The following is a 27,236-nucleotide window of genomic DNA, read 5'->3' on the forward strand; positions in this document are numbered from 1 at the left end:
CTTATTCCATCTGTGAGAGTCCTCTGGAGTCTAGGCCCAAGACAGATTTTGGAGGAAGAGAGGCTTTCATGATTCCTTTGCTGAAGACTACATTAGGGAATTTGAGCTTGACCTCTTAGAATAATTTGAAAGAATTAAATAATTTGAGTTGAATAATTTGTAGTGAGGCTTGGGGAATCTGGACTAAGCTATTCCTATGGGTAGTAGGGAGCAATTGATGGTTTTTGCTCAGGAAAGTGACAAAATCAGAGGAATTTTTTTTAGAAAGGGAGAAATTAGATGAAGGCAGATTAGTTTAAAGAATGATCATAATAGTTCATATGTGAGGTCATAAGGGATTGAGTTTGGGGGTGTCAGTAGTGATGGCAATGTAGGGGACATTTTCAAACTACTGAAAATAGATATAATAGCTAAGTAATAAATAGCTAGGACTTGGAGAACAGATGAAAACTAGAGGTGTGGTATGAGTAGGTATTGATTAAAATACTTCCAAGATTTTAACATGATGGCATCATTAACAGGAAAAGAAAAGTCAGTGGGAAGAATTGCTGTATTTGGAGGAAGAGAACTAGTTTAATTTTGGACATTGTAACTTTGAGATAATAAAACACTAAGTTCATATTTTTTCCAAAAACATAACCCCCACTTTAAGTCTCTGCATCATTTCATACACATACGTATATATGTATGTGTATGTATGTATATATGTATATTATGTAGGTGTGTATATATGTATACATATTATATATATTCAGTCATTTTTTCAGTTGTGTCTGATTCTTTGTGACCCCATTTAAGTTTTTCTTGGGAGTGAAGTGGTTTGTCATTTCCTTCTCTAGCTCATTATATAGACGAGGAAACTGAGACAAACAAGGTTAAGTGACTTGCCCAGCATCAAACAGCTAGTAGGTGTCTGAGGTCAGATTTGAACTCAGAAAGATGAGTCTTCCTGACTCTAGGTCCAGTGCTCTCTCCACTGCACCATCTAGCTGATTTTATACACACGCACACACACACACACACACACACACACACTCTATATATATATTTAGAGAGAGAGATGTGTGTATATGTACATGTATATATATACACATATGCATATATATACAAATATGTATATATGTGCATTTTTGTGCATATGCATATGTGTGTACATATATATATGTATATATGTGCATTTTTGTGCATATGCATATGTGTGTACATATATGTATATATATGTGTGTATATATATATATATATATATATATATATATATACCATATGTATATGTACACACACACACACACACACACACACACACACATATATATATGCCTTACTTACATTGTTCCCCTCACCTTAAATGTTTCCACCTCTCCTCTCAATTTACCCTACCCATCCATTTAGCAAGGTTCAGTTGAAATACTGTCTCCTCCATGAAACCTTTCCTAAGAATACATTAATTTATTCAGCAAATATTTATTAACTATATGTACTGTTGTAATTGTTGGAGGAGGCACACAGTTTAGATGTGATACAGTTCCTGTTTGCAAGGAGTTTTTTCACTCTTTGCTCAACACTTTAAGAATAAGACACGTGCAGAGATAACTAAAATACACAGTATTATGTGCTAAGTGGAGGGGCAGTCTGGTTTAATGGATAGAGGGCTGGCCCTGGAGCTATAAAGCCCTGGGTTTAATTCCACAGTTGAGACACACTGGCTGTAGAGGCTGGTCACCTAAGCCTTTCAGGACCACAGTCAGCTCTTGAAGACAGTGAGTTGAACAGTAGATGCTAATCTAGATGGGAGAGAAAATTTCCTTGATAGGGAATTTCATGCTCTAATGAAACCACAGGTCCATGGGGGGAAGTGTATGTGTGTATGTATACACACATATACATGTACATTTATACATACACATTCACATGTAACCCACGGCTCAAAACCCTTTTGTATAAGACTCCTCATTGGTCTCTGATTGTATGAGGCATGGAGTTAATGAGAACTTGAGAAAACAGAGATCCTGGTCTTTTGGCTTGCAGCTTTCAGAGAAAAAGATGAATGGTTCCAGGCTTTCTTTAGGTCTTGAAGGGAAAGAGACACTGGAAAAAAGATTGCACATAGAGCAGCCCATGCCTTGATTATGTTCTATCCCCATCTTACTGTGTTAGAGACTTTGGGGCATTTCTCCTTGGATTGGAACACAGGCTAGGGGCACTTGCTTCCACGGACTTCCTTAAGCTACTCTCTCCCCCATGCCCTGGAAAATCAAGGCTTGAGCAAGTCCAGACTTCTCAGGGATCTGCAAGCAGAGCCCTCCATAAACTTGCTTGGAATCTTTACCTTATGTCTGCCACTCATGACAAGGTGCAAAATTTAATCCACAATTTACATCAACTCAAACACTCAAACCACAATCTCACTATCCATCCACACTTTGTTTTCTTAACACTGATTTTCCCCCTAGTATTGTCTGTCCTAACACTAAGGAAATTGCTTCCTAATATAACTCCTCCCTTGATTACAAGTGTCAGGTGAACATATGGATGTTCCTTTGTAGTCCAAGTGGTGACCACAGATCACAGGTTACTACAGTTCCCCTTTTGCCTTCCATTCATAGCAACTTACCTTTCAAGTCAGGTATCCAGAGAGGCCAACAGTAAATACTTGTCTAATGAGTGAATGAATGTGTTGGATAATTGGAAGATCATTTCAGTTGGGATTTGGAATACATTGTACTTTTGTACCTAACACCTTTTCATGGATACTCATTTCAACAGGAAAATGTATCTGTATTCTAACAGATGATACATGGAGGGAGATAACTAAGAGTGAACTGGGAGGGACTGGAAAGTGGGAGTGAGTCTGGGCATTAACTCGTTATGTGACTTTGAGCAAGTCTCTTAAATCTCTCCAGACCTCAGTTATCCTCATATGTAAAATGAAGATACAGGAAGAGATGACTTTTAATATTTCTTCCTAGCCCTAATTATCTATAATTCTATGATGATTGTATGAAATAACAGAATGCATGTCCTTTGCCCTCAACCCTTTTTACATTGGTGAGAGCAAGTTGAGATGAATGTCAAGGGTGGTCTTGAAAAGGAAAAGAAGTCACTGGAAAGCAATAATCAGCTTTTGCCAGGTGGAAGTTACGATTCTGTTTGTGCTGGTTTCAGTTTCTCAGTGGATGATATGGTTTTATAAGTCTCATGTGGACTTTGTAACACTCATTGTATGCCTCTCTTGGTCCTGGAGACCACTAGTAAGGAGTTCTCTACCCTCCACACCTCTACCAAAGCACTGACCTGGATGCATTTGGAGAACTTTCCAATGACTTCCTGGAGAAGGTCAGAAGGGTAGATAGGACTCACTATTGTCTGGACAAATATGCTCCCTACATCATCATTTTTTCTCCTCTTCCCATAATAGAACTTAAAATCATTTATCTTTTGATGAGGAAAGAACCTTAGAGATCTTCTATCTCAGTACCCTCCTTTTTACAGGACAGGATAGTAGATAGAACTTGAAGTCAGGCGATACCTGGATTTGAATCCCACTTTTCATATTTAGAAGCTGTGTGATCTTGAGCCAGTCATCTAACCTTTCTGAGCCTCAGTCCCCTCATCTGTAAAATGAGATAATGCACATAAAATCCTTTTTATGGCCTAATTAATTCCATGTTAGTTATCATCTTTATTGTTATCTAACGAAAGCTGAGAAAGTTAAAATGACTTGTCCAAAATCACACAATGACAGAACCAGGACTTGATATCAGGTCTTCTGAATTTAGGCTTCTTCAGGACAGGGACTGTTTTATTTTATTTTTTAATTTATACCCTCAGCAGTAAGTGGTGCCTACAGTGACAGCTTAAGACATGTTGGTTAAATTATATTTTCTTTTCATTACAACACACTGTTTCTCCATTCTCTTATTCCCGAGACACCCCCTCATTTCTCCCAATTTTGTCCTCTTGAAGAGTGAGATGAATGATGGTTATAATAATTCCCATTTATTTATAGCTCTTTAAGTTAAGAAAAGTGCTTTCCTCCCAACAACCATATGAAGAAAGCAGTGCTTGTATTATTATCGCCGCCACTCCTGTTGTATAGATGAAGAAACAGGCTCAGAGTGGGATAGAGAGAGGAAGTCAAATACCTAGCATCCAAATTTAGTAACTGTCAACTCCAGAATCCAAACCCAATTTTCCATCCTCTCAGTCCAAAACTCTTTTCAAGATACCAATTGCCCTTCTAATGAGGACAGCAGGAGTTAATAAAGTCCAGTCTTATGAACTGAAGGCTTTCAGTATTTTTTACAGAGAATGCCTATGCTCAACGCCATTAACACTGCAAAGGTGTAAACCCAGCCTTCATATTCCCACCTTGTTAAGGAATATGAGAGAGTTCTAACTTTGCTGCCTCAGTAGTCTTAGTGAAGACTGACCCCAAAGCCTGGGTTAGCTAAGAAGAGTATACTCCTTACTGGATCTTGTCCACAGCTACAGAAGTTATGTCTCTTTTTAAAGAGGACTGGTTTTACCCAGTTCTGAATTTCTATAAAGAATAGCACATCACTAGGCTGGGTATTCACAGCAACTAGGGGGCTCAGGGATACTTCCTGATCATGCAGCCATTTCTCAAAGCTCAGAACAAGAGGAATGAAGTATGGGAGGTCCATGGCATCTGAGGTGGGTTAGTTCCCAGAGATCCTGGAAGAAATACTTTGATCCCTATAGCAAAAATGATAAACAGAGCCAAGTACAAACTGATTGATGCCTTCTCCTTCTCTCTCTTCTTCTCTTTCTCCATCTCATTCTTCTTTCTTCCAGAGCAACAATTTCAATTCTGATGAAAGAAATCTAAAATAAAATGTGAATATCCTACAATAGATATTGTCTTCTTTAAAGCAGAGCTTGTTCAGCTGGAAGAATCTTGAATTGGTATTTGGAAAAGGAAAGAAGGAGCAAGGAAAACAAGCATCTTACAGTGATTCAAAAACCTCCTCTCTGAGACATCCTTCCAGTGTGACAGCCCTTCAAGCTCGTGGAGCCAGTAACCATGTTTCGCCCAAAATATTCTCTTCTCCAGGATAAAACTTCTTGATTCCATTCAAGTCCTCTTACGACATGATCTCCAGGTCTCTCATAATCCCAGCGATCCTTCTCTGGACACACAGGAGGTGCAGGGGAAAGAACACCAGACCCGAAGTCAGGAGGGCCTGAGTTCAAATAAGATACATACTAGCTGTGTGACCCTGGACAAGTCACTTAACTCTGTTTGCCTCAGTTTCCTCATCTGTCAAATGAAGTGGAGAAGGAAATGGCAAACCTCTGCAGTATCTTTGTCAAGAAAGCCCCAAATGGGGTCACAAAGACTCAGAACTGAAACAACTAATCAACAATACAACAAACAACACTTTTTAAACTGTGGCACCACAAATTGAATCTAATATTCCAGATGTAATCTGGAGTACAATAGGGAAAGTCATCTAGTATCTGTGGGCCTCAGGTTTCTTCTGCATGAATGAATGAATAAGGAAGTTGGATTACCTGGCTTCTAAGACTTTAGGCTCAAATCCTATGACCATCATTCCCTCGATCTGGGTGCTTTAGGGATAGGGGCTGCACCTGTCATTTTAGTGACATAGAGCTGTCCCAAATAAGGAAACTCTCTCTACCAATGCAAGTTGGCACTTTCTCTGCAACTTATAGTCTTAGAGAGTTGTCTTAAGATGTAAAAGTTCAATTTCCTATGATATAACCACCTCCCTCTAGGGAAAAAAAGTTTCCTTTGTCAGTGTAAATTCGGGATGCAGGGTGAGTAAGGATTAAATCGACAATAAAGATTATAATAACAATACCACAATAATAAAAGTATTTCCCTCTTCAGAGCTAGTCATAAAATGCATTCCAAGTAGGCAGTCTAATTCTGTTATCCTATAGTTTCCTTGAGAATTATTTTAAATTAAAATATAGGAGTGACTATTCCCCCACCTCCAAACGTCTTACTAGTCTATGACTTGTTCTTGCTCGTAGGTGATCAAAAACTACACTTGAAAAATCCAGGAAAAATGATTTCATGAATAAACCATGCTAACTAATGGTCTTAGGCATAGCTCTATGTTCTTTTTTGAAAGAAGGAAGAGCCTTAGCTTCCTCCCGTGAAAGTGAGTAATCATTTGCTTTTGTTTTATTGATGAAGTTTTTAAATTAAAATGACCATGGGGGAAAAAAATCATGCAGGCAATGAAAATCCAACTGGGAATGCAGTATGCAGAGCTCATTTTCACATAGGGCTCCAAAACAAGCACATTTTCATACTTTAATGATGCCATGTGGTCATGGAGCCACAGCTTTCTGGCCTTCCAGGTGACAGCTGAGCCTAATTGTACTGTAGACCATCCCTCTTTAGACTAAGGGTCATAAGCTTCTTGGATCTCAGAGGAGGTTCTTGCCACATGTCAGTGACCTCCAGACCAAACCAGTGAAAAGAGCTGGGTTTGGGACTGTTCTCAAAGGGCATTTGGAATTTTGTGTTGGCAGAAGAAAGAACAGTCCATCTGCTCTGGGGCCTTTGGTGCATTAGTCAGGTTTTACCTGCTCTATCCTCTGCAATCTGTCTTGGCTTTCTATTTGCTTTAGAGTCCTTTTCACAGGATTGGCTTTGATCTGACAGGAGTGACACTAAACACAATAACCTCTGTGAACACACCCCAGATTTCAAGTCAAAAGGCAAAGGCAAGGAGTTCTTTTGGAATTCATTCGACTTCAGTTTTGTTTTCTAACTTCAGGACTAGAATTCAGATGATGATCCAAACACATCCAAAAGGCACATGGATAGTCAGTCAGTGAACAAGCATTTATTAAGTGCCTGCTATGTGATAAGCACTGTGGATACAAGTACCAGGGGGTTTTGGCCAGTGGAACCCAATCCTCAGAGCACGTACTAGTTCATGGGAGAGAGGCTGAGGATCCAGCTAATGACACCTAATAGAAGGACCCTTCCCCCCATTAATAGTATACAAAGGCATCTGATTATTTCAGGTCTGCTTACCACATGAAGAAGAGAAGTCTTTTCAGCTGGAGGATGAGCCAGATCTGACAATGCAGTAGAAGGGCCCTAACCAGCCAGTGTTGTTATTGTTGTTCTCCTCTTGTTTGGCTGCCTTCAAGTAAAAGAGACATGATATAAGCCTTTATTTGGGGAGTGCCTCCAGATTTTATGCTAAATATTTTCATTATTCACTCTAAAATGAGGACGTTGGACTCAATGACCTCTAAAATTATAGAATTGTAGATTTAGGTCTGAAAGGAACCTCAGGGTCATGATGTCCAATCCTTCACTTTTGTTGATGCCACAGAGTGACTTGCTAAGAGTCCAACTACTAGGATGTGTCTGAGGCAATCCTTGAAGAGAGGTCTTATTTTTAAGTCACATGCCCTAGCCACTAGGCCATGTTTCCTCTCAGCTTATTCCTTTTCAGCCCAATCATTCTCCCTCTTTTTTTTTTTTTAGTAAAACTGGCCATCTTCCGTCTTGTTTTTTAAGCTTGTTTGTTCCATTTTGTTTTAAGTACCTCTGCAACCTTCTTCAAGTCTCTTCCTAGTTCATTCCATCCTCCACACAAAGTGATTTTCTTGAAGCACAGATCTCATCATGTTATCTCTTGAATAACAATAATCGTAATGATAATAATAATAATAATATTTATATAGCAGCTGCTATGCACCAGGCACTGTGACAAGCACTTTACAAATATAATATCATTTGATCCCACAACAACCCTGTGAGGTGGGTACTATTATTAACCCCATTTTACAGTTAAGGAATCTGAGGCTAACAGAGGTTAAGTGGCTTTCCCAGGGTCACAGCTAGTAAGTATCTGAAGCTAGATTTGAACTCAGGTCTTTCTGACTGCAGGACAGTGACACTCTATCACTTCATCACCTAGCTGCCCAATAATAAATACCGATAGCTCCTTATTAACTTCAGGATCAAATATAAAATCTACCTTTTGGCTCTGAAGGCTCTTTACAACCTGTTCCCTAGAGCAGAAAGAAAACTTGCTAGTTTTCTCACAGTGCACTCCTCTCCACTCACTATGTGATCCATTGATATCCATCTACTTGCTTTTCCTCAAATATTTGCTATTTATTGCCTTTCTCCATGTTTTGCCAAATGGCTGTCCCCTATGCCTAGAATGCTTTTCCTCCCCACCTCTGCATCTTGAAAGCCCTGGCTTCCTTCAAAACTCAGCTGGAATGCTGCATTCTTCAAGAGGCCAATTGATTTTTTCCCTCCCTAAAGCAAGGGTTCTTCACCTTTTTGGGTGTCTTATACCCCTTTGGCAATCTGGTGAAGTCTAGGCACTCTTTCTCAGATAAATGTTTTTAAATACATAAAATAAAAATTGCAGGATTACAAAGGAAATGCCGAGTTAGTAAAAATAAGGCTTTTTTCCCCCAAATCCCTAGACTCTTTAAAATCTATAGAGACCCCTTGATCTATGATTGCTTTCCTTCCATTCCTATTTATTTCCATTTTGTCTCCCCCGTTGGTAGGTAAGCTCCTTGAGGCAAGGACCCCTTTTTTTTTTTTGCCTTTCTTTGGATTCCTTAATAAGTAGCACAGTGCTTGGTACAGAGTAAGTTAAATAATTAAGAGATGTTTGTTGATTGATCGCTTTACAGTTGAGCACAGAATGTCATTCTCAAGCAAGCTGCGATTTTTCCTGACTTGAAGTTTATGTTTAATGCCACAAAGGGATGAGAGCCAGGCTTATGGTTCTACCCATCACATTTTATAAAATACTTTTTTTTTCATTTCCCCATCATTGCTTTTAAAAAAATCAAAAACACACTTCACCAATATAATGCCATTTGATTAGCTATAGATTGAATGCAGTCAGGAAGTAGTTTTCTGTGTTCATGTTGCCCTATGGGATTCATCCATTTCAGCATGATCAGCTGGAACTAATTAATTTGTGTTAGGTTTGGGGAGTATTAAGGGAAAATGGCCACCATTTCCTATTCTTTAATTTCAGAAATAAAGACTGTAAATATAGAGCTATTGAGAACCTGACTTTCCAATTAAGAATGTGACATGTTTTTAAGGATTTTAAATGATGGTATTTGTCAAGCTGTTTGTTTAGTGAACTGTCTGGGTGTGCAGTTACACTGGAACTGGCTTAATTAAGGTTAATTGATGCATAATTAGAGCTGCTGCCAGCCAAAAGGAACACACTGATGGTGAAGTGGTGAGAGTCTAGACTGAAGGACAAAGCATCCCCCAAGAAACTGATTTAGAAGAAACTATCTCGGCACCAGCCCCAGAGACCCAGCTGCTTAACATTTTAAAGTGTAGCATTGTTAAATGACATTCTTTCCTTGTGTGGATTTGACTCATTAAAAAAAAAAATCTTTCTCTTGACTACATTATATTTAACTCCTTACTGTCTTCAGGATTCAGCAACTGGCAATGTCTACATTCAAAGTTCCCATGTCATTTGAAAGTGAAATGAATGATTATGGAATTGGTGGCTGAGTCATTGAGATTCTTAAATTATACTCAACTCAACCCAGCAATTCTACCTTCTAATCCCTGACTAAAACTGGGGGGGGAGGGCACCCAAGGGGGAAATGAACAGATGGACCTGTCAGTAATGGGGAACTACAGGTTATAACTAAGAAGGTGAAAACTGGCTGATCAATACTTCCACTGAAAACAAACAGAACAAGAGAAATCTTAGTGAGGGTTAGATTAGTTAGATATCAAGAGGAATTTCCTGACACTAAGTCCAGGACAGCTTTGACTTGGGTTAATGATGGAAGTTGTGGAATCATAGGGACCATACTTTTGCTTTTATTTGTATCTCTAGAACTTAGCCTTCATTGTATAATAAATGCTTGGTAACTGACTGACTGAGCCTGGTCAGAATTGTAAATGGCATAGAGTGAATGGGGTTTTGCACCAGGGCTCTGAAATTCAAGGGAACTTCCTTCCTCCCTGTGAAAATGTGCTTTCTCTCACAGTTACTGCTGGTTCTTGCCCCTTCGTTTCTACCAGTTAGTTCCGCTGTACTGGCCCACTGCCCCTAGTCCACCACCCTCAATGTCCTTTCACTATGGCACTTCTTTCCCCACTCCGAGCTCTTACAGAGGTGAAGCCCAAATGCTCTCCTGCCCACTGTCTTGGCATGTCTTCTCTGACAATCAGGTCAGCCTCTGTTGATACCATCTGATCCCATTCAAATGAATTTTAACCCAAGCATTTTTACTCAACCATTTTTAGGTGTAGCTCTGCTCTGAAGAATTTTACAAACAGTAAATATTGTCATCTGTCCAGGATGATATAGGTGTGGTCTTACCTGCAAGGGCTAGAGTCTGATGACTTCCCATAAATTTTTTTCTTCAGTGATTAACTGCAAATTCCAAGACAGCTATTTGGCAGCAAAAACTCCTGGAATATTAGGTATTACTTCAGTTATACATTCTTTCACAAGTTGTAAGGAGGGAGCTTTTGCTTTTAATCGTAGGGAAATTTTAAGTCATTATGAATCAATTTCTTTCAAGGAGAAATTATTTACCCCACCAGTATAATTTAGATATTGGTAAGAGATACTTCCTACATCTTCATGCAAAATTAAATGTGAGATTCACAGAGCCTTAGAGCAATAACAGTCTAGGGGAACAGACAACATGTTTACTGTTTTGCTTAACTTCTATGGTATGCGATTTTGGCAAAGAAGTCTCTGAATTAACACAACTCTCCCTGGGACTATTTGCTATTGCTTCAAGTACAAATGGAAATGTGATAATTGCACTGAATCACGAGCCCAGCATCATCTCTGCTCTATGCCAATGAACTGGGCATTTCTCCTCTTCAAAAAACCTTATCTAAAGGCAACAGGATACAGGGGATAGAGAGACAGCCTCCAAGCCAGGAAGGCTTTCCTCTGACATCTCCCTGTTGTGCTGATCCTGGGCAAGTCATTTAATCTCTCAGTGGCTCCAAGCAGCTATCTGAGACTATAAATTACAAAGAAGGCACCTATGTGAACTGGTAGGAGAAGTTTATTTATCAGAGCTTTTAGCTTATTCAAAAGCAGCTAAGTGGTGCTGTGAATAGAGAGCCGGGCCTAGAGTCAGGAAGACTGGAATTAAAATCTGGCCTCAGATGCTTACTAGCTGGACAAGTCATTTAACCTCTGCCTCAACCTACCTAACACGGTTGTTGTGAGAATCAAAAGAGATTATATTTGTAAAGCACTTTGGATTTATACTTATTGCCTTATTATCCTTTCAAGTGATATTTAAATAATAGATCCAGTCCGATCCCTATCCCTAAACACTGGATGAGTCCCATCATTGTTCAAGGGATTGCTTAGCCTCCATTTAGAGGAAGATTAGTGCCTTTTATTTCTTTTTGTATTATGACATTATAGCTCAGGAAATTCCCCTCTCAGAAAAGGCATTCTAAGGTATCTGAAGTACTTTGTATATGTTATCCCATCTGAGCCACAAAAAAACCATGTGAGTTAGGTAATATTAGTCAAATTTTGCAAATAGACAAAGCTAGCAAGTGTTAGAGATAAGTTTGGAACCCATGTCTTCCTGACTCCAGGCCCAACACTCGAGGTACCATACTATACTGCTGTTAAAATGCCATCTTAACTTATAGGGACTTAGATCTCCACTGGAAGATTCAGCTTGTGGGTTACTTATTGTTTCCAATGGAAATAAATACTTATTATTTAAAAATATCTAGGTGACAGCTAGGTGGCACAGTGGATAGAGTACTGGCCCTGGAGTCAGGAGGATCTGAGTTCAAATCCAGCCTCAGACACATAATACTGACTAGCTGTGTGACCCTGGACAAGTCATTTAACCCCCATTGCCTAGCAAAAACAAAACAAAACAAAAATAAAAAAAACCACAAAACTAAATAAATAAATATTGAAACAATAAAATGGAAAATACTATTTCCAACGAAATAAAATTTTAGACCGGAATTTTTTTGTATGTTAAGTATGTGAATTATGGCAAGAATGAAGCTGGGTATCATCAAAGTTATTTTTGAAGGTCCTAAAATCACTTTGGTATAGAAATTATCATTTATCTAGACTTATCATAGACTAGGTGTACTTTATAAAGATTTGCTCACTGGTTATAGAGATTGATTCACTCATTTACTCATTCAACAAACTACTGACACACTATGTGCACGGTATTGTTCTGGAAATAGGATACGAAGATGAAGAAGGTACAAAACCTCTGAGTGTAAAATTTCACAGTAAAGAGAAAACATCTAAAGATCCCAAGATATATTCAGATTGATCTGAATCAAATAAGATGAAACACGAGAATTAATGTAAATTCCTATACTTGGGCTCAAATAATCAAAATCCCAAGTGAAATGAATCCAAGCTAACAAGCAATTGTTAAGCACCTGTTATATGCCAGGCACTGGACTAAGCACTGGGAATACAAAGAAAAGGGGGGGGGGTATCCGTGAATTCAAGGCATTTATCCCCTAATGTGAAATGTGACATCTGAACAACTATATAAAAACAAGATTTATTCAGGATAGATTGGAGAGAATCTCAGAGGGAAGGCACTGACATGGAGAGGACCTGGGAAAGGCTGCCTACAAAGGATGCTTCCTTCAAGGCAAGCCAGAAGTTGGAGAGGAGAGAAAGAGGTCCAGGTATGAGACATAGCCTGGGAAAATACCTAGATTGGAGAGAGACAGTGTCCTGTGGCAAGAACAGCCAAAAGGCCAGTGTCACTGGATCACAGAGTAGGTAGAGGGGCATAAGCAGTAAGAAGCCTGGAAAACTAGCCGGGGTCAGATTATGAAGGGCTTCAAAAACCAAACAGAGGATTGTGCCATTGATCTTGGAGGCAATGAAGAACGGTTAGAGTTTGTGGACTAGGGGGTTGATGTGGTCAGACCTGGTCTCTGGGAAGACCTGTTTAGCAGCTACATGAAGGATGGACTACAGTAGGGATAGACTTATGGCAGCTAGACCAGAAAGAGGACCATTGCAATAGTTCAAGGGTGAGATGATGAGAGACTGCACTGGCTGGGTGGCAACGTCAGAGGAGAGAAAGGGACAAATATAAGAGAAGATACAAAGGTAGAATCAGTAGATGTCGGCAAAATATTGGATATGAGAGATGAGAGTTAGATGTCAGAAGATACTTAGTTTGCAACCCTGGGTAACTAGATAACAAGTAAAGGATGAAGAAGCATGTTTACGTAATTGTTCCCATGAAAAAGACCTGGAGATTTTAAGTTCAATATGAAGCATCAGTGTTACCTAACAACCAAAATAACAAACTTACACTGCACTAAGAGAGGCTGAATGTTTAGCACTATAAAAGTAATAGTCCTTTTTCTTTTCTGTCAGATCTTTTTTGAAGAATTGTATTCAGTTCTGGTGGCCCATTCTGGAGAGCACTTTGATAAACTGGAGAAGATCCAGAAGGAAGGATCCAGGATGGTAAAAGGGACTCTACATCATACCACATGTTGATCACTTGGTGGAAATGGAGAAGTTAGGTCTGGAGAAGAAAAGACTTAGGGCAGGTATCAGAATGGTGTTAAAGCACTGTAAGGACTTTCGGAGTTAAGGATGGGATATAGATAGACTTGTTCCCAGATGGCAAAACTAGGAGAAATACATGAAAATTTTGCAAAGGGACAAATGTACACTTGCTCTAATTATAAACCTATTAAAAATGATAGCTAGCCTTCTCTAGTGCAGAGTAGGGAGGGAGGGAAGGAAGGAGATAGTTTAAAACTTAAAATGTAACAAAAAATAAATTAAATTAATTTAAAAATATATAAATTTAAAAAATGACTGCCAAAAAAAAGAAATAAAAAGATAATGTTTCAAAATTATAAAGAACAATCATGGCTTGAAAGATGAGATATGAAAAGACACTCTCCAAAAAAAAAAAAATAGACACTCTCAGCCCTCTCATTTGCAGAGTTAAGAAGTCCACAAATTTTATGTTGCAGATATTTTCATTTTTTTCTGATGTGTTAATTAAGTTTGATGACTTTCCTTCTCTTTTCTTTTTTTTTAATCTTTAAAAAATACTAGTTGTTCTATGGAATGGCTCTCTTTGCAGAGGGAGAGAAAATGGGGAAAACTGTGACCTTAGTTTTTAAAATAATGATAGCTAGCCAAAAGCAAGAGTGTGTGAGGTAGCTGGTTCCCTACAATGAAGGTATTTAACAATGGCTGGTTAAATATTTGTCCAGTGTGTTGTATGGGGCCTCCTTTAGAGGTATGATTTCCATGGGTTAGCCTCTGAGGTGTAGCTCTGAGATTCTCCGATAATTATAAAATAAATTAAAGTATGATAAGTTAACAAAGGTCTAGTAGAACTTTGAGGAGAGACACATTACACCTAGCTGAGAGAGAACAGGTAAGATCTCTGTTTCATGAAGAAAGACCACCTGAGCTAGAGCTTAAAGGTTGTATAGGATTTCAACAGGTGGAGTTGAGGGCAGGCAGAGGTGTGCTTGAACAGGTCCCAATTGTTAAATTTTCGGTGTGAGAATTTAAACCTTAGAAATCAGCAAATATACAAATTAGGGCTTGATTTATTTAGTTGATTGTCTAGACTTAAGACAGTGAAGGAAAAAATGTTGATTATGCAGATGTAACTTAAAAATATATTTTGAGTACATTTTTTTTTCTTCAGAGAACTGGTTGTTAAACATTTACAAGCGAACTACTGGGTGGGGAAGAGATAGGAGAAAGACTACATTCTAGATGGAGAGTACAGAATAGACACATTCATAGAAGTGGGAGGAATTGAATGACCATATTTCTATTTGACTTTGTTATAGAAGATGTAAAGGGTCATTTTGACAGAGAAGATTAGAATGGTCAGTTGGCAGAAATACCAAACACACGTGACATAGGTTAACTATTTTCAAGGATTATGAATGCCATAAAATATTTTGTTGAGTCATTTTCAGTCATGTATGACCTTCATGACCCAAATTGGCAAAGATACTGAATGGTTTGCCATTTCCTTCTCCAGCTCATTTTACAGAAGAGGAAACTGAGGCAAACAGGGTTAACTGACTTGCCCAGAGTCACATAGATACTAAGTGTCTGAGATCAGATTTGAATTCAGGGAAAATGCATCTCCCTGATTTCAGCTCCAACATCTTTTCACTGGGCCACCTATATGCATCTCCAAAATGTATACTTTATGGGAAGTTATGGGAGTTTATGGACTAAAGGCTCTCTTGGCGGGTAGGCATGGATGTAAGACCTGCATTGTTTGCGGCAGCGGCAGCGGGGGGGGGTGTATCCACATCAGTGACATCACACATCCAATGGATAATTGCACAATTAAGAACACTAGATGCTAAGACTATGCTGAACAGAACGTCCTAATACTGTTATGAGACCACAGGTTCTTTCTTTCTTTCTTTTTTCCCTTGGTCCAAATAGGATATTACATCCTTACCTGAGGGGCTCTGCCCAAAGAGAATATAAATTTTTGATCCCAGAAACTTTTTTTTTCTTTTCTCTTAAAGACCAGCCTAACCCCAAATCACTCTAGCTCTCATTGATTGTCCAATAATAGGTCAAACTTGGTCATTATTTGGGTCCTAATTGGCTCAGAATGAAAGTAAATAGCAACTGTTTTTGTTTTGGCCAGAAACCCAGAGAGTCTTTCCCTTCCAGACAATTTTTTAAAAAAAGCCATTCTTTGATTCATTTCCTATTAAGCCTTATTCGCTGAATAGGCTTAGCCTCAGTCAATCTGAGACCTGTTAAAGACTTTAGCTTGAAAAGGCCAAGGTCCCCCACTGCATCTTGGGCCATCAGTTGTCCTGATCTGTATCTTGCCACTGGGCCCAGATGGCTCTGGAGGTGAAAGTGAGGCTGGTGACTTGGCATAGCCCTCTATCACTTAAATCCAACTCATCACATGTCATGGCATCACCTTCCTGATGTCATGGTCCTCTTCAAGACCAAAGGACAAACAGCAATCTTACTAGATGGGTCTACAGATGTAGAAGATAAGGGAATCATAGAAATACAGAGTCTTCAGGGATGTTAGGGGTTATTTAGTCCAACCTCTTCATTTTATAGATAAAGGAACTGAGACCCAGAGAGGTAAAACATCTTGTCTAAGTTCATACAGAAAATTGGTGGCATAGCCTGGAGTTTGATCTTGCTCTTTCTATTTTCTGTCAAATGTTCTTTCCATCACACCAAGCTGCCTCTGATCTGACTTATGCTATACTGACCCTTTGGCACACACTGGAAGTCGTTCTCTGAACAAATCCTGGCTATAATTTTAATCACTCATCTCACTTTTATGAAAAGGTACAGTAACAGTTCTGGTTATTCGAGTTTTCTGCTTGCTCAGATTCTGTAGTCAGTAGATTTGGGATTGATTGATCGAGTGGTTTGTTTATAGAATTGAAGCCCCTCACAAGTCATTCATCTTTCCTTTTTCCTCTCATCTAAAGTATGTCATGGTGTGAGGGGATGCTGTGGTTTACTAATTGTGCCAAATGAAATAATATTTGTAAATCACTAAATACAGTGCCAGGCACATAGTAGGTGCTATATAAATGCTAGATATCATCATTATTATTATTACGCTTGTTATCATATAACACAACCTGAGGGTTAATAAGAAACTTAGAGACTTTCAGATAGATTTCTCTCTCTAAATATCAATTGCATATATGAATTAAAGCATGGATGGTATCAGAATCATAAGATGACTCCAAAGAGGCAATGAAGTAGACAGCAATTTTAAATGGTTCACTTAAGCCACATTCATGATCATCATAAAGTAAAATATTTTAAAATGTCTTTGTGATAAAGGTCAGCATATAAAAGAAACTTAATTAGCCTGCACTAAACAAGTGGCTCAGTGCACATTTATCAAGGAGGCATGAATGTATTTTGTAAAACTAAAAGGTGTAGGTAAAACCTATTCGAATGTGGACACTCAACTCAGAAAAGCTGACCCAAAGTTGTGGAACTAAATCATTCATGGAAATATAATAATTCATTGAATGATTCAGTTCAATAAATCTATTTTATAATGTGCCTACTGTATACAAGGCACAGTGCTAGACACTAGGAATACAAATAGCTACCATTTATATAGTGCTTTAAGATTGGCAAAATATTGTACATATGTTACCATATTTGGTGTTTACTGTAATTCTGTAAAGTAGGTATTATCACCTAAATTTTAACAGAGGAATAAACTGAGGCAGAGGGAAATTAAATGATTTTTCCAGAGTCATACATCTAGAAGTGTCTGAGGCAGAATTTGAACTCAGATTCCTAGTTTAAAGTATAGCATACTATTCACAAATGAGATCAGAGCAGAAGCAGAGTTTTTGGTCTTAGCCAAGAGAAGAAACAGATATATCTCAAAGAATGGGACAAAGGAGTGAATGACTGGTGAAGATGTAGCACTGTTTTGGAGTATGGAGTTGGAGCCAAATTAAATTCAATTCAACTTACGTTTAAATGTTTGTTATGTGTAGTACCTCCAAGGCAATCCACAAATGATGATGATGATGATGGTGATTATGATGACATTTATATAGTGCTTTAAAGTTTGCAAAGTGCTTTAAAATATTGTCTCATTTTATTCTCACAACAACCCTGGGAAAGAGGTGCTATTATTATTCCCATTCTACAAATGAAGAAACGGAGGCAGAGAGGGATTAGGTGATTTACCCAGTTACACAGGAAGTGTATGGCTGGATTGGAATGCAGATCTTCCAGGGTTGTATCCACTGCTCCACCTAGCTGCCTCTAACAGATACATAAGTCAATCTCTCACCTCTAGATGTTTATAATCTGGTTAAGATAATGATATTACTAAAAGGAATATTGGAGACTTACACAGTTCCATTATCAATTTAAAAAAAATTGTAGGCCAGGGACAAACCTGGACTCTTTATTCATCATTTTAATACTGTTGGAAACTCTAACAGATTGGAATCTGTACGGATTGACAAAATTGGGGGGAGAGGGGGAAGTACCAAGATATCCCTGCTCTTGACCACCTCCTCAGGGAGATAAAGTCACAAAAGGGAAGTTGATTAGTTTACTGAGTTCTCAAGAGTTAATTATATTCCCACAGTTCCAGGATTCCAGGGACGAGGTCTTATTAGATCAGAGAACGTTGCAAGACAAGGAAGTTAAGAGATCATCTAGACCAAGAGATTTTACAGACAAGAAAACTAGCTCAAAGAAAGTGACTTGTTTAAAGTAGAAAGATTTATATCTAGGGCCTCTGACTCCAATTCCATTACTCTCCACACTATTTAATAATTCTTAGCACCCTCCTTCTTCATGACTGACTCTTTGCCCACCCTTGTGTCTGTGGTCAGCCAGCCTACTCTTGTCTAGGATATTAGAATTGAGGTTATATCTACCGGGATGATAGACTTGGAGCTTAAAGGGCTATTACAGGTCAGCTAGTCCAAGCCCCCTTATTTTACAGATTGGGATATTAAGCCCAGGAAAGTTAAGTAATTTGCTCACAGTTGCAGAAGTAGTAATCAGCTTGCATCTTAGCTATCTAGCTGATGAAACTGGTTGGTAAGGTGTTTCAGCCCTTCTGCATCTTGCTTACCCCACTCTCTTTCCCTCTATCACTCCCTTCCTCCCCCCTTTCCTCCTTCCCCCTTCTCTCTCTCTCTCTCTCTCTCTCTCTCTCTCTCTCTCTCTCTCTCTCTCTCTCTCTCTCTCTCTCTCTCTCTCTCTCTCTTATTCCTACTGCATTTCTACTGCTATTTTAAAAGACAACCTTGCTCACAATTTACTGTGCATGCATTGGTTTTTAATAAATTCTCTCTGACAGTGAAATCCAAGCACAACATGACAATATTTCTTGATGGTATCCAAAGTGACATTCTGAAGGGACCTCTAATACTGAAGTAGGTAATTATTCTGCCTTTTTCATTTTGTATGTTATCGATTTCACAATATCATACATAAATTGGTGCTGTGGGACAGTAAATACAACTTGAGTATATAACCAATCTGAAAGAGGATCAATAGTCCCACAGCTAGAATAGCATGACTCCAAATAGACTTCAAATACTCATGTAAGAATTGCATTTTAAGTGAACTGTCTTGTAGATATAGCGACTGGGAATTTTAGAACTGAAAGCAACTTTGGATATCTAATCCTTTTACTTTAAAAGAGGAGGAAATGGAGTCCCATCTTCATTCACTTTGAGTGTTTATTAAGTACATGAAAGTATGAATTATATGAAAGTATGTGAATATATGAATTACATGAAAGTACCATGCCAGGTGTTAGGACTATGTAAACAGTTTGGCCATCAAGACAATTACACTCTGCTAGAGGCCCCCCAAAAATGAGTTTCTTTGTTAAATATCATACATCTACCTAGTAGTAGAATGACGACTAGAAACCGGGTTTAATGGACCCAAATCTTGTGTTCTCTCTCTGCTGTTGAGGAGACCGTGCTGTCTCCTCAAAACTTTTGTCTAAGCCACAAATGTTCAAATTGCCACTTTTGATCCTTATAATCTCCTTTACATGGACATGTGGCTTTTCAAGAGCTCTAACTTCTGTATTTTTAATAAATCTTGTGACTTCATTAGAATAGGGTATTGCTGCTTATTTCTTTAATAATGAATATAAGTAACTAATTTGCAGCATATAGCCTTAAAAAGTTGCATGGGACACTAAGAGAGTAAATGATTTGTTTAAGGCCATATAGCCAATATGTGTCAGAGGTAGGGCTAGAACCCATGTCTCTCTCACTTTAAGGGCAGGGCTCTATCCACAATGCCATTCCACTTTCAATGTCTGTATTGAATTACCTTACATTTGACTTTATGAAACATATAGCAGGCTTGAGACACTTTTATTTGCAGTAATTGCAAATAGAATTCCTGAGTTGCCTAAATATAGGCCTCTCTGACATAGCTTATGTACTATTTCTTTCAAAATATATACAGTACTTGAGCCTTTGGATTTACTTTATCTTGTACTAATGAGAGTTTCAAAGATTTTTCTAAAAGGCTATATTTCAAAACTGAAGAATAAATCCTCAGTGGCGACAAATATCAGGGTGTCCTGTCCTTTTAAAATCACTGCTCGTTAATTGGTTGTCAAAACTATTGATTGACATCAACATATAACCTGTATACCTTTGGTAGACAAAGCCTTCATAAAAATCCACCCACTGTTTTATTTTTAAATGCCAAAATCTTGGTACCAGTGTCCCTCTGGCTTTCCAACTGTCTACTTTGATAGCATGAAATTGAACTGACTTGCAAGTCTGGGCCATAATTTGACATCTTACAGCTATTCAGCAGAAGTAGCTATAGCAGCATCATGGTAATAAAAAAAAAAAAGACATCTGAACTTGGAGTCTGAGGACCTGGGGTCCAATCCTAGCTCCAGTGTGTCACCTCAGAGTCCCTTTTTTTCTCTGTGTCTCAGACTCCTCATCTGTAAAATGGCAGTAATATTTCCTGCTCTGGCTACTTAGCAAGATTCTTAGGAGGAAGATGCTTTTAAAATTTCTAAGCCCTCTGGGAATGTAAACTACTGTTATTTACATAGTCCTTTCTGGTTTTCAGAGCTCTTCATTTGAGCCTCACAATTCCTCTCAGAGATATGCAAGGACATTTCTTATGGTCATCCTTATTCAATGGTTTTAGAACCACACACACAAAAAAAGAACCTTAGGGCTAGACATCAATCAATCTACAAGATTTTATTAAGCATCTGCTATACATTAGGCACAGTGCTAGGTGATGGGAATAAAAATGTAAAAAATAAAGCAATACTTACCCTCAAGAAGCTGACATTCTAATGGAGGAAACAAAACATTAGTAGTCATCTGGCCCAAATATCTAATTTTACAACTGACACAGAAAAATCAAGTGAGCTTTTCAATATTTTGTTGTTCTGTCATTTTTCAGTCATGTCTGAGTCTTTGTGACCCCATTTGAGATTTTCTTGGTGATGATACTGCTATTTCCTTCTCTAGCTCATTTTACAGATGAGGAAACTGAGGCAAACAGGTTTAAGTGACTTGCCGAGGCTCACACAGCTAGTGTCTGAGGACACATTTGAGCTCAGGAAGATGAGTCTTCCTAACTCCAGGCCCAGCACTCTATTCACTGTGCCACCTAATTTCCTCAGTATTCCCAGACAGCAAATAGTGGAATCTGTGCTCAGACTCAAGTCACCTTACTCTCAGACCAGTATCCCTCCCCATGACACCACATTGCCACTCTGCAACAAAGTGGACAAGTTCTACACGATGAAAGGTATAACTGTGGGTCAACAAAAACCCTTATATGAACAAAAGAGACTTCCTATTGATTTATTAAGGTGCCAGGTGGTATGGTAGATAGAGTGTTGGTTCTAGAATCAGGAAGACCAGGGTTCAGATCAGGTCTCATTTACTAACTGTGCGACCTTGGACCAGTGATTAACCTCTGTTTACCTCAGTTTCCTCAACTGTAAAATAAGGATAATAATTGCACCTACCTGGTAGGATTGTTGTGAGAATCAAATGGCATATTATTTGTAGAGTGCTTAGCATAGTGCCTGGCACATAGTAAATGCCGTATAAATGCTAGCTATTATTATTATTATTATTATTATTATTATTATTATTATTATTATTACTATTATTATTCCTTTGGAGATTTCCATAGACATTTTAACTGGTTTGGGGTTTGTGTTACCCAAGTATTGTTACATATTAATTAACTAATATATTAGAATTAGTTTTGTGATTTTTCCTTTGTTACTTATCAGACAGCACAGCTCTGGGAGAATAATAATAGTCGTTAGCATTTACATAGGATTCCAAGGCTGCTGATGGGCTTTATGAATGTTACCCCATTTGATCCTCACTACAACCATGTGAGGTAGGTTCATTTTACTGGTTAGGAAACCAGGACTGAGAAAAAGCAAATGACTTGCCCAGGATCATACAACTAATTGCTCATAAGGCAGAATTTAAAGGTGCTATCCACTATACTCACTTTGATGCCTGAGATGAATAATAAAAACAAAAACACTGGGCTAGTGAGATTTGTGAGTAGTAAGGGAGGATGTAAACAAAGAAGCATAGGCCAGTGATGGGTTGGTAAATATTTATAAATGGCTCGGGGGGTGGGTGGGAAGTATGCCACATGTACTTTTGAGTTTGTTATAACATTTTCTCTATCATTTTCTTAAATCTAAAAAAAAATCAACAAAACAATAAATCCAGTCCTTATCTGTAGCTTTTGCTGATTTCTGAGGTGTAAATACTCAGTGCTGAAAAAGTAACCATCAACTCTTCCAAGTTGAGCTGGTACAAGCTGCCCCAGCATACTCCTACATTGACCCTTATGGATTGTCTACAGATGGAGTTACCCTGGGGACCTAGGGTCCAGGACTATTCTTAGATGGTGGTGCTCGGCTCAGGAGTGAGACTATAAAGTCGGAAATGGAGATTTTGAAAATAAAAGAACTGCTGGCCTTTGCTCTACTTACCGCCAGCATCAAGTTCAAATTGCTTGCCTGTCTATTAAGGCCTTTTCATATGTGTCAAGAAATGACCCTTTTTTCCCCCTGAACGCTCCTCATCAACTCAATGTTTTTAAATAAGTAAAATCTCTTTAAAATGAACACCAAGGATAGCCTCAAAGGATTGTCCCATGTTAAGGTTCTGTGTGGGAGTGGGAAGGGGTAATATTATAGCTTTGATGAAGTGTGAACCAAATGAAATTATGCATATCCAGTGCCTAAGATTTTTGTGTTTTAAGCACTATTTAGATAAGTCAGTCAATCAAGAAACATTTATTAAGTGCCAGGCACTGTGCTAGGCACTGAAGAGAGTCACCTTTGTCTCCTATCAGATGCTGTCAGTCATCGGCCAGCAGTTGAGGATTGGTCAGCTTGTACCCTTGAAATACTCTGGGATTCATACTGTTAAAGAACATTACTAAGACCTTATCACTGCTTTCAACCCAATTTCTTCTTCTAAGTTGCCTTTCTTTTATCTTTTTCCTAAAGCCCTCTTTTCTATCTATTGCACACATAGACAAACTACAGACTCTTTTTTTTTTTACATTCATGTTAATGAGGAATTGCCTTTAAGTTATAGCTTCTGCTAAATGATTAATTCTTAACACTTCTGTAATACTTGTAATTTTCAAAGCATTCTACATGATTTAATTAATCCTAATGCTTCCCTGAGAGAGGTATATAACTAGCTAACGAACTGGATTTTATCTAAAGTTATTTTTTTAATGTTGTCCAGTGATGGAAGAGATGGGGAAGGCTTTGGTGAGAAAGCATATCGTTTGCTCTTATTTGCTGCTTCCTAAAAAATAACGATGCAGCAAATTGAGCTGGATTATACTCATAAGTATATTAAGCTTTTATCCACCTGGAATTAATCATTGGCAAACATCATCTATTGCCTATGCAGTGTATCCAGCAAAGCTGCATTTGGAGAAAATACCTTGGAAACAATACAATTTTCATCTCTTGACACATATGAAAAGACATTAATAGACAGGCAAGCAATTTGGACTTGATGCTAGAGCAAAGGCCACCAGTTCTGTTATCTTCAACATCTCCACTTGGGACTTAATGGTCTTACTCCTGAGGTGACATGCATGATAAGCAGGTACATTGCAGGGATGTTTGAAAGGAGTAGCCTCATCCCAGCTTCACACAGAATATTTGCAGTTTTCTGAAATTGAGATTTGCCATACTCCCTATTTAGAAGGAAGAAACAGGGTTTGTTGGGTGATGGAATATAGGTAACAAAAGAAAGGGGATGGAAAAATATTTTCTTAGGTCCTTCTTTAATCACTTAAAATTTTCATGACCCTGATATCTATTACTTTAAATTTTCTGTTTTAACCAACAGGTGGTGGTATATGGCAAGGTTTGGTGGTTTTGGTGGAAAACAAAAGTGGAAAATGTAAAGAAGAGGCATTGGTTCTTCTGACTCTTACTTTAGGAGTGTGGGCTGGTTAAATTCTTTCCAGATTATACTCTTTTTTCTCACTGGGTACCCAAGGGGTTAAATAGAAGAAAAAAAAAGAATTCATCCTCTCTGCCTCATTATTTATGTACCACAAACTATTGGCTTCTTCTGTTACAACCCACCAAGGCAACCCTCCACATCTTCACAATTAATGTACAATCTTTATCACAGAGAAATTGCCATCTATAATTGTTTTATATATAGCAAATCAGAAATTAGAAACAGCTTAAAGACATAAAGAAATAATGTAGAAATGCTTGCCAGCAACTAGCACTGGGAAAGAAGAAAAGTTAAACCTTTCACTGTCCTTTAGAGGAACAATAAAAATAATAGCTTTGATCCATTTCATCTACCCCCTTCAGAGGTTTGTTTTTGTTTTTCCCACAAAAGAGGGGCTGTGACCCCTGTAGCCAAGCCTGAAATGCCCTAACTCTAGTCTCTGAACTTCCAACACAAAACATCTGTAAATGCTCTCTCTCTCCAATGAGGATCCAATGATCTCTCCCTCTCTCCCTCTGTGTGTCTCTCTCTCCCTCTCTCTCTCCCTCTCCCCTTTCCACTCACCATTGTATTGCTGCTGCTGCTGCTGCTGCTACCAATCTTTCCTACTTCTGTCACCTTCTTCCTTTAAAAATTCAGGCTTGGCAGAGGCCTGCTCCACCTCAGCACCTAGGATAGTCTCAGTCCCTTCCAGGAAAGAAAGAAAACACCATTTTGCTGTTCCCAGAATTCCCTGGATTCACACAGTTAGGTTTTAGAGACTTTTCCTTTCTGCAGGCAAAATTGTCTGAGTACACAGTCATGCTATTCTCACTTTTGAGCAGTAATAATAGTAACTATCATTTGTCTTGTACTTAAAATTTTGAAAAAAAACACGTTGTACATATTATTTCATTTGATCCTCATAATTAACCTGAGTTGGGTACTATTATTTTCTTCATTTTACAGATAAAGAAACTGAGGCTAAGCAAAGTTAATTGACTTGCTCAGAGTCACACAGCTAGTTAATGTCTGAAAGCAAGAATTTAATTCATCTTCTTCATTCCAAGTCCAGAACTCTTATCCACTACATCCTAAGTTCCATCTACCTCCTAAGTTCATGTTCTACAACAAATTTATTCTTGAAGGAGTAGAAGTAAAACCTGAAAGCTTTTACTTGACTGATATGTTATTAAAGAACTATAGCAACATATGAAAGAACAAAACATAGTCATGGAGGGCTATGAAAGGCTTTGACTACAGTAAGTGAAGGTAGGTGGGGGACCAAATCAACCCTACATGCTTATGACATTCCAATCACAATGTAGAAGAACTAGGAATCCACTTGAAATTTTTGTCATCCAGGGATTGACATTAACAGAGCAACCAGGGCCAGTACCCCATGGCACTTATCTGGTCAGGCCCCTCTGTAATTCAGGTGATGATTGAGGATGGAAGTTAGAGAAAGCATGGAAGTTGTATTGTTGCCAAGATTACCAGAGAGAAAGATTAAGTGTCTTTGAAAGGAAAGAAAGGAGTGAGTCCAGGAGAAGGGGATGCTTTTTGGAGTTGCTCCAAGGTTCTCTAAAACTTTAATCAAGCCTTATGAGGCCCCAGAAGTCATAATCCTGCCAGATTAGGTAACAACCTCTTTGGTATAATGGTTTGGGATGTCACGGTAGCCTGGAAGAGAAGTGAACTTCCAAGCCATCTTGTACGCTGCTGCCAGAGAATCCTTCCAAAAACACTACTTTCAGCAAACCTCTCAGCACTCCCTTATTTAAAAGCCTACAATAGCTCTGTTCCTTTTAGGATGAAGCCTGAAGTCCTCTACCTGACATTCAAAGTCATTTATAATCTGCCCTACTCCCCATCACCCTGCCTCTACCTCTGCCTATCCAACCATATCTCATTTATTCTTCCAGAGAGTGTTGCAATTTTAGAGTTGGAAGGGTCCTCAGAGGTCAACTAGTCCAACCGATACTACATCATTCCCTTGCTCAATAAACTGCAGTGGTTCTCTAAGATCAAATATAAACTCTGCTTGGAATTCAAAGCCTTTCACAACCTGGTGCCAATTTATCTTTCCAGACTCATTATGCATTGTTCCCCTGTATGCACTCCCCAGACCAGCCAAACTGGCCTTCTGTCTGTTTCTCACAAGTGATATTCCATCTCCTGTCTAACATAGTTAGCATATAGACAATCTCCTACATCTAGATTGCACTCCCTCCTCGCCACCATCTCTTAGAATCCTTAGTTTCCTTCGAAGTATAGATCAAATACCATTTTCTTCATGAAGCTTTTCCTGATCTCCACACTCGCTAGTTCCTTTTTCTTCTAAATGACTTTGTATTAATTTTGCATATATTCTGAGTGTGTGTATGCATACAAACACACACATACACACATACATATATGCATATATATACATACATATATACATGCATATATATATATATATATATACACACATACATACACACACACACACATACATCCATATGTATATATTGTCTCTCCTGATTGAATGTAAACTCTTTATGGGTAGAATATGTTTCTTTTTCTGTCTTTGTATCTCTAGCACCTAGCACAGTACCTGGTATATAGTAGGTGCTTAATAAGTACTTGTTTATTGATTGATTTTTTGAATAAGAATTCTGGCTTTCAAATACCTGCTTAATGGTTATCCATACTTCACTCAAGGATTTCCAGGAAAAGGGAATTCATTTTCTTCTAGGATAGCCTATTGGACTTTTGGATTGTATGGTTTGGCCTTCTTCAAGAGGACCATGACATCAGGGAGATGATGACATAACTTGCAATTGAATTTTATTTGAGTGAGGGAAGGCTGTGCAAAGTCACCAACCTCACTTTCTCAATTATTAGAAAGTATTTCTTTGCCTCAAGTCTAAATTTGGCCCCATTTGAATTCCATCTGTTGCTCCTGATTCTGTCCTGGGAGGCCATGCAGAACAAGTTGAATCCAATTTCTTCATGGAAGCCCTTAAAATCCTTGAAGAATACTGTTTTACCCCTCCTAAACCTTCATACTGCTTCAGCCAAAACTCATATGGCACGGTCTCAAGCCCCATCCTTTTGCTTTCCTCTGGACACTCTTCCATGTGTTAATGTCTATATGGCAAACAGGACTGAACATACTACTCCAGAAATAGTCTGATGAGGACAGAGTACAATGAGACCT

The sequence above is a fragment of the Phascolarctos cinereus genome, unplaced genomic scaffold (genome assembly GCF_003287225.1).
Source record: "Phascolarctos cinereus isolate Bilbo 61053 unplaced genomic scaffold, phaCin_HiC Scaffold_2;HRSCAF=192, whole genome shotgun sequence".
Taxonomy (NCBI): Eukaryota; Metazoa; Chordata; class Mammalia; order Diprotodontia; family Phascolarctidae; genus Phascolarctos; species Phascolarctos cinereus.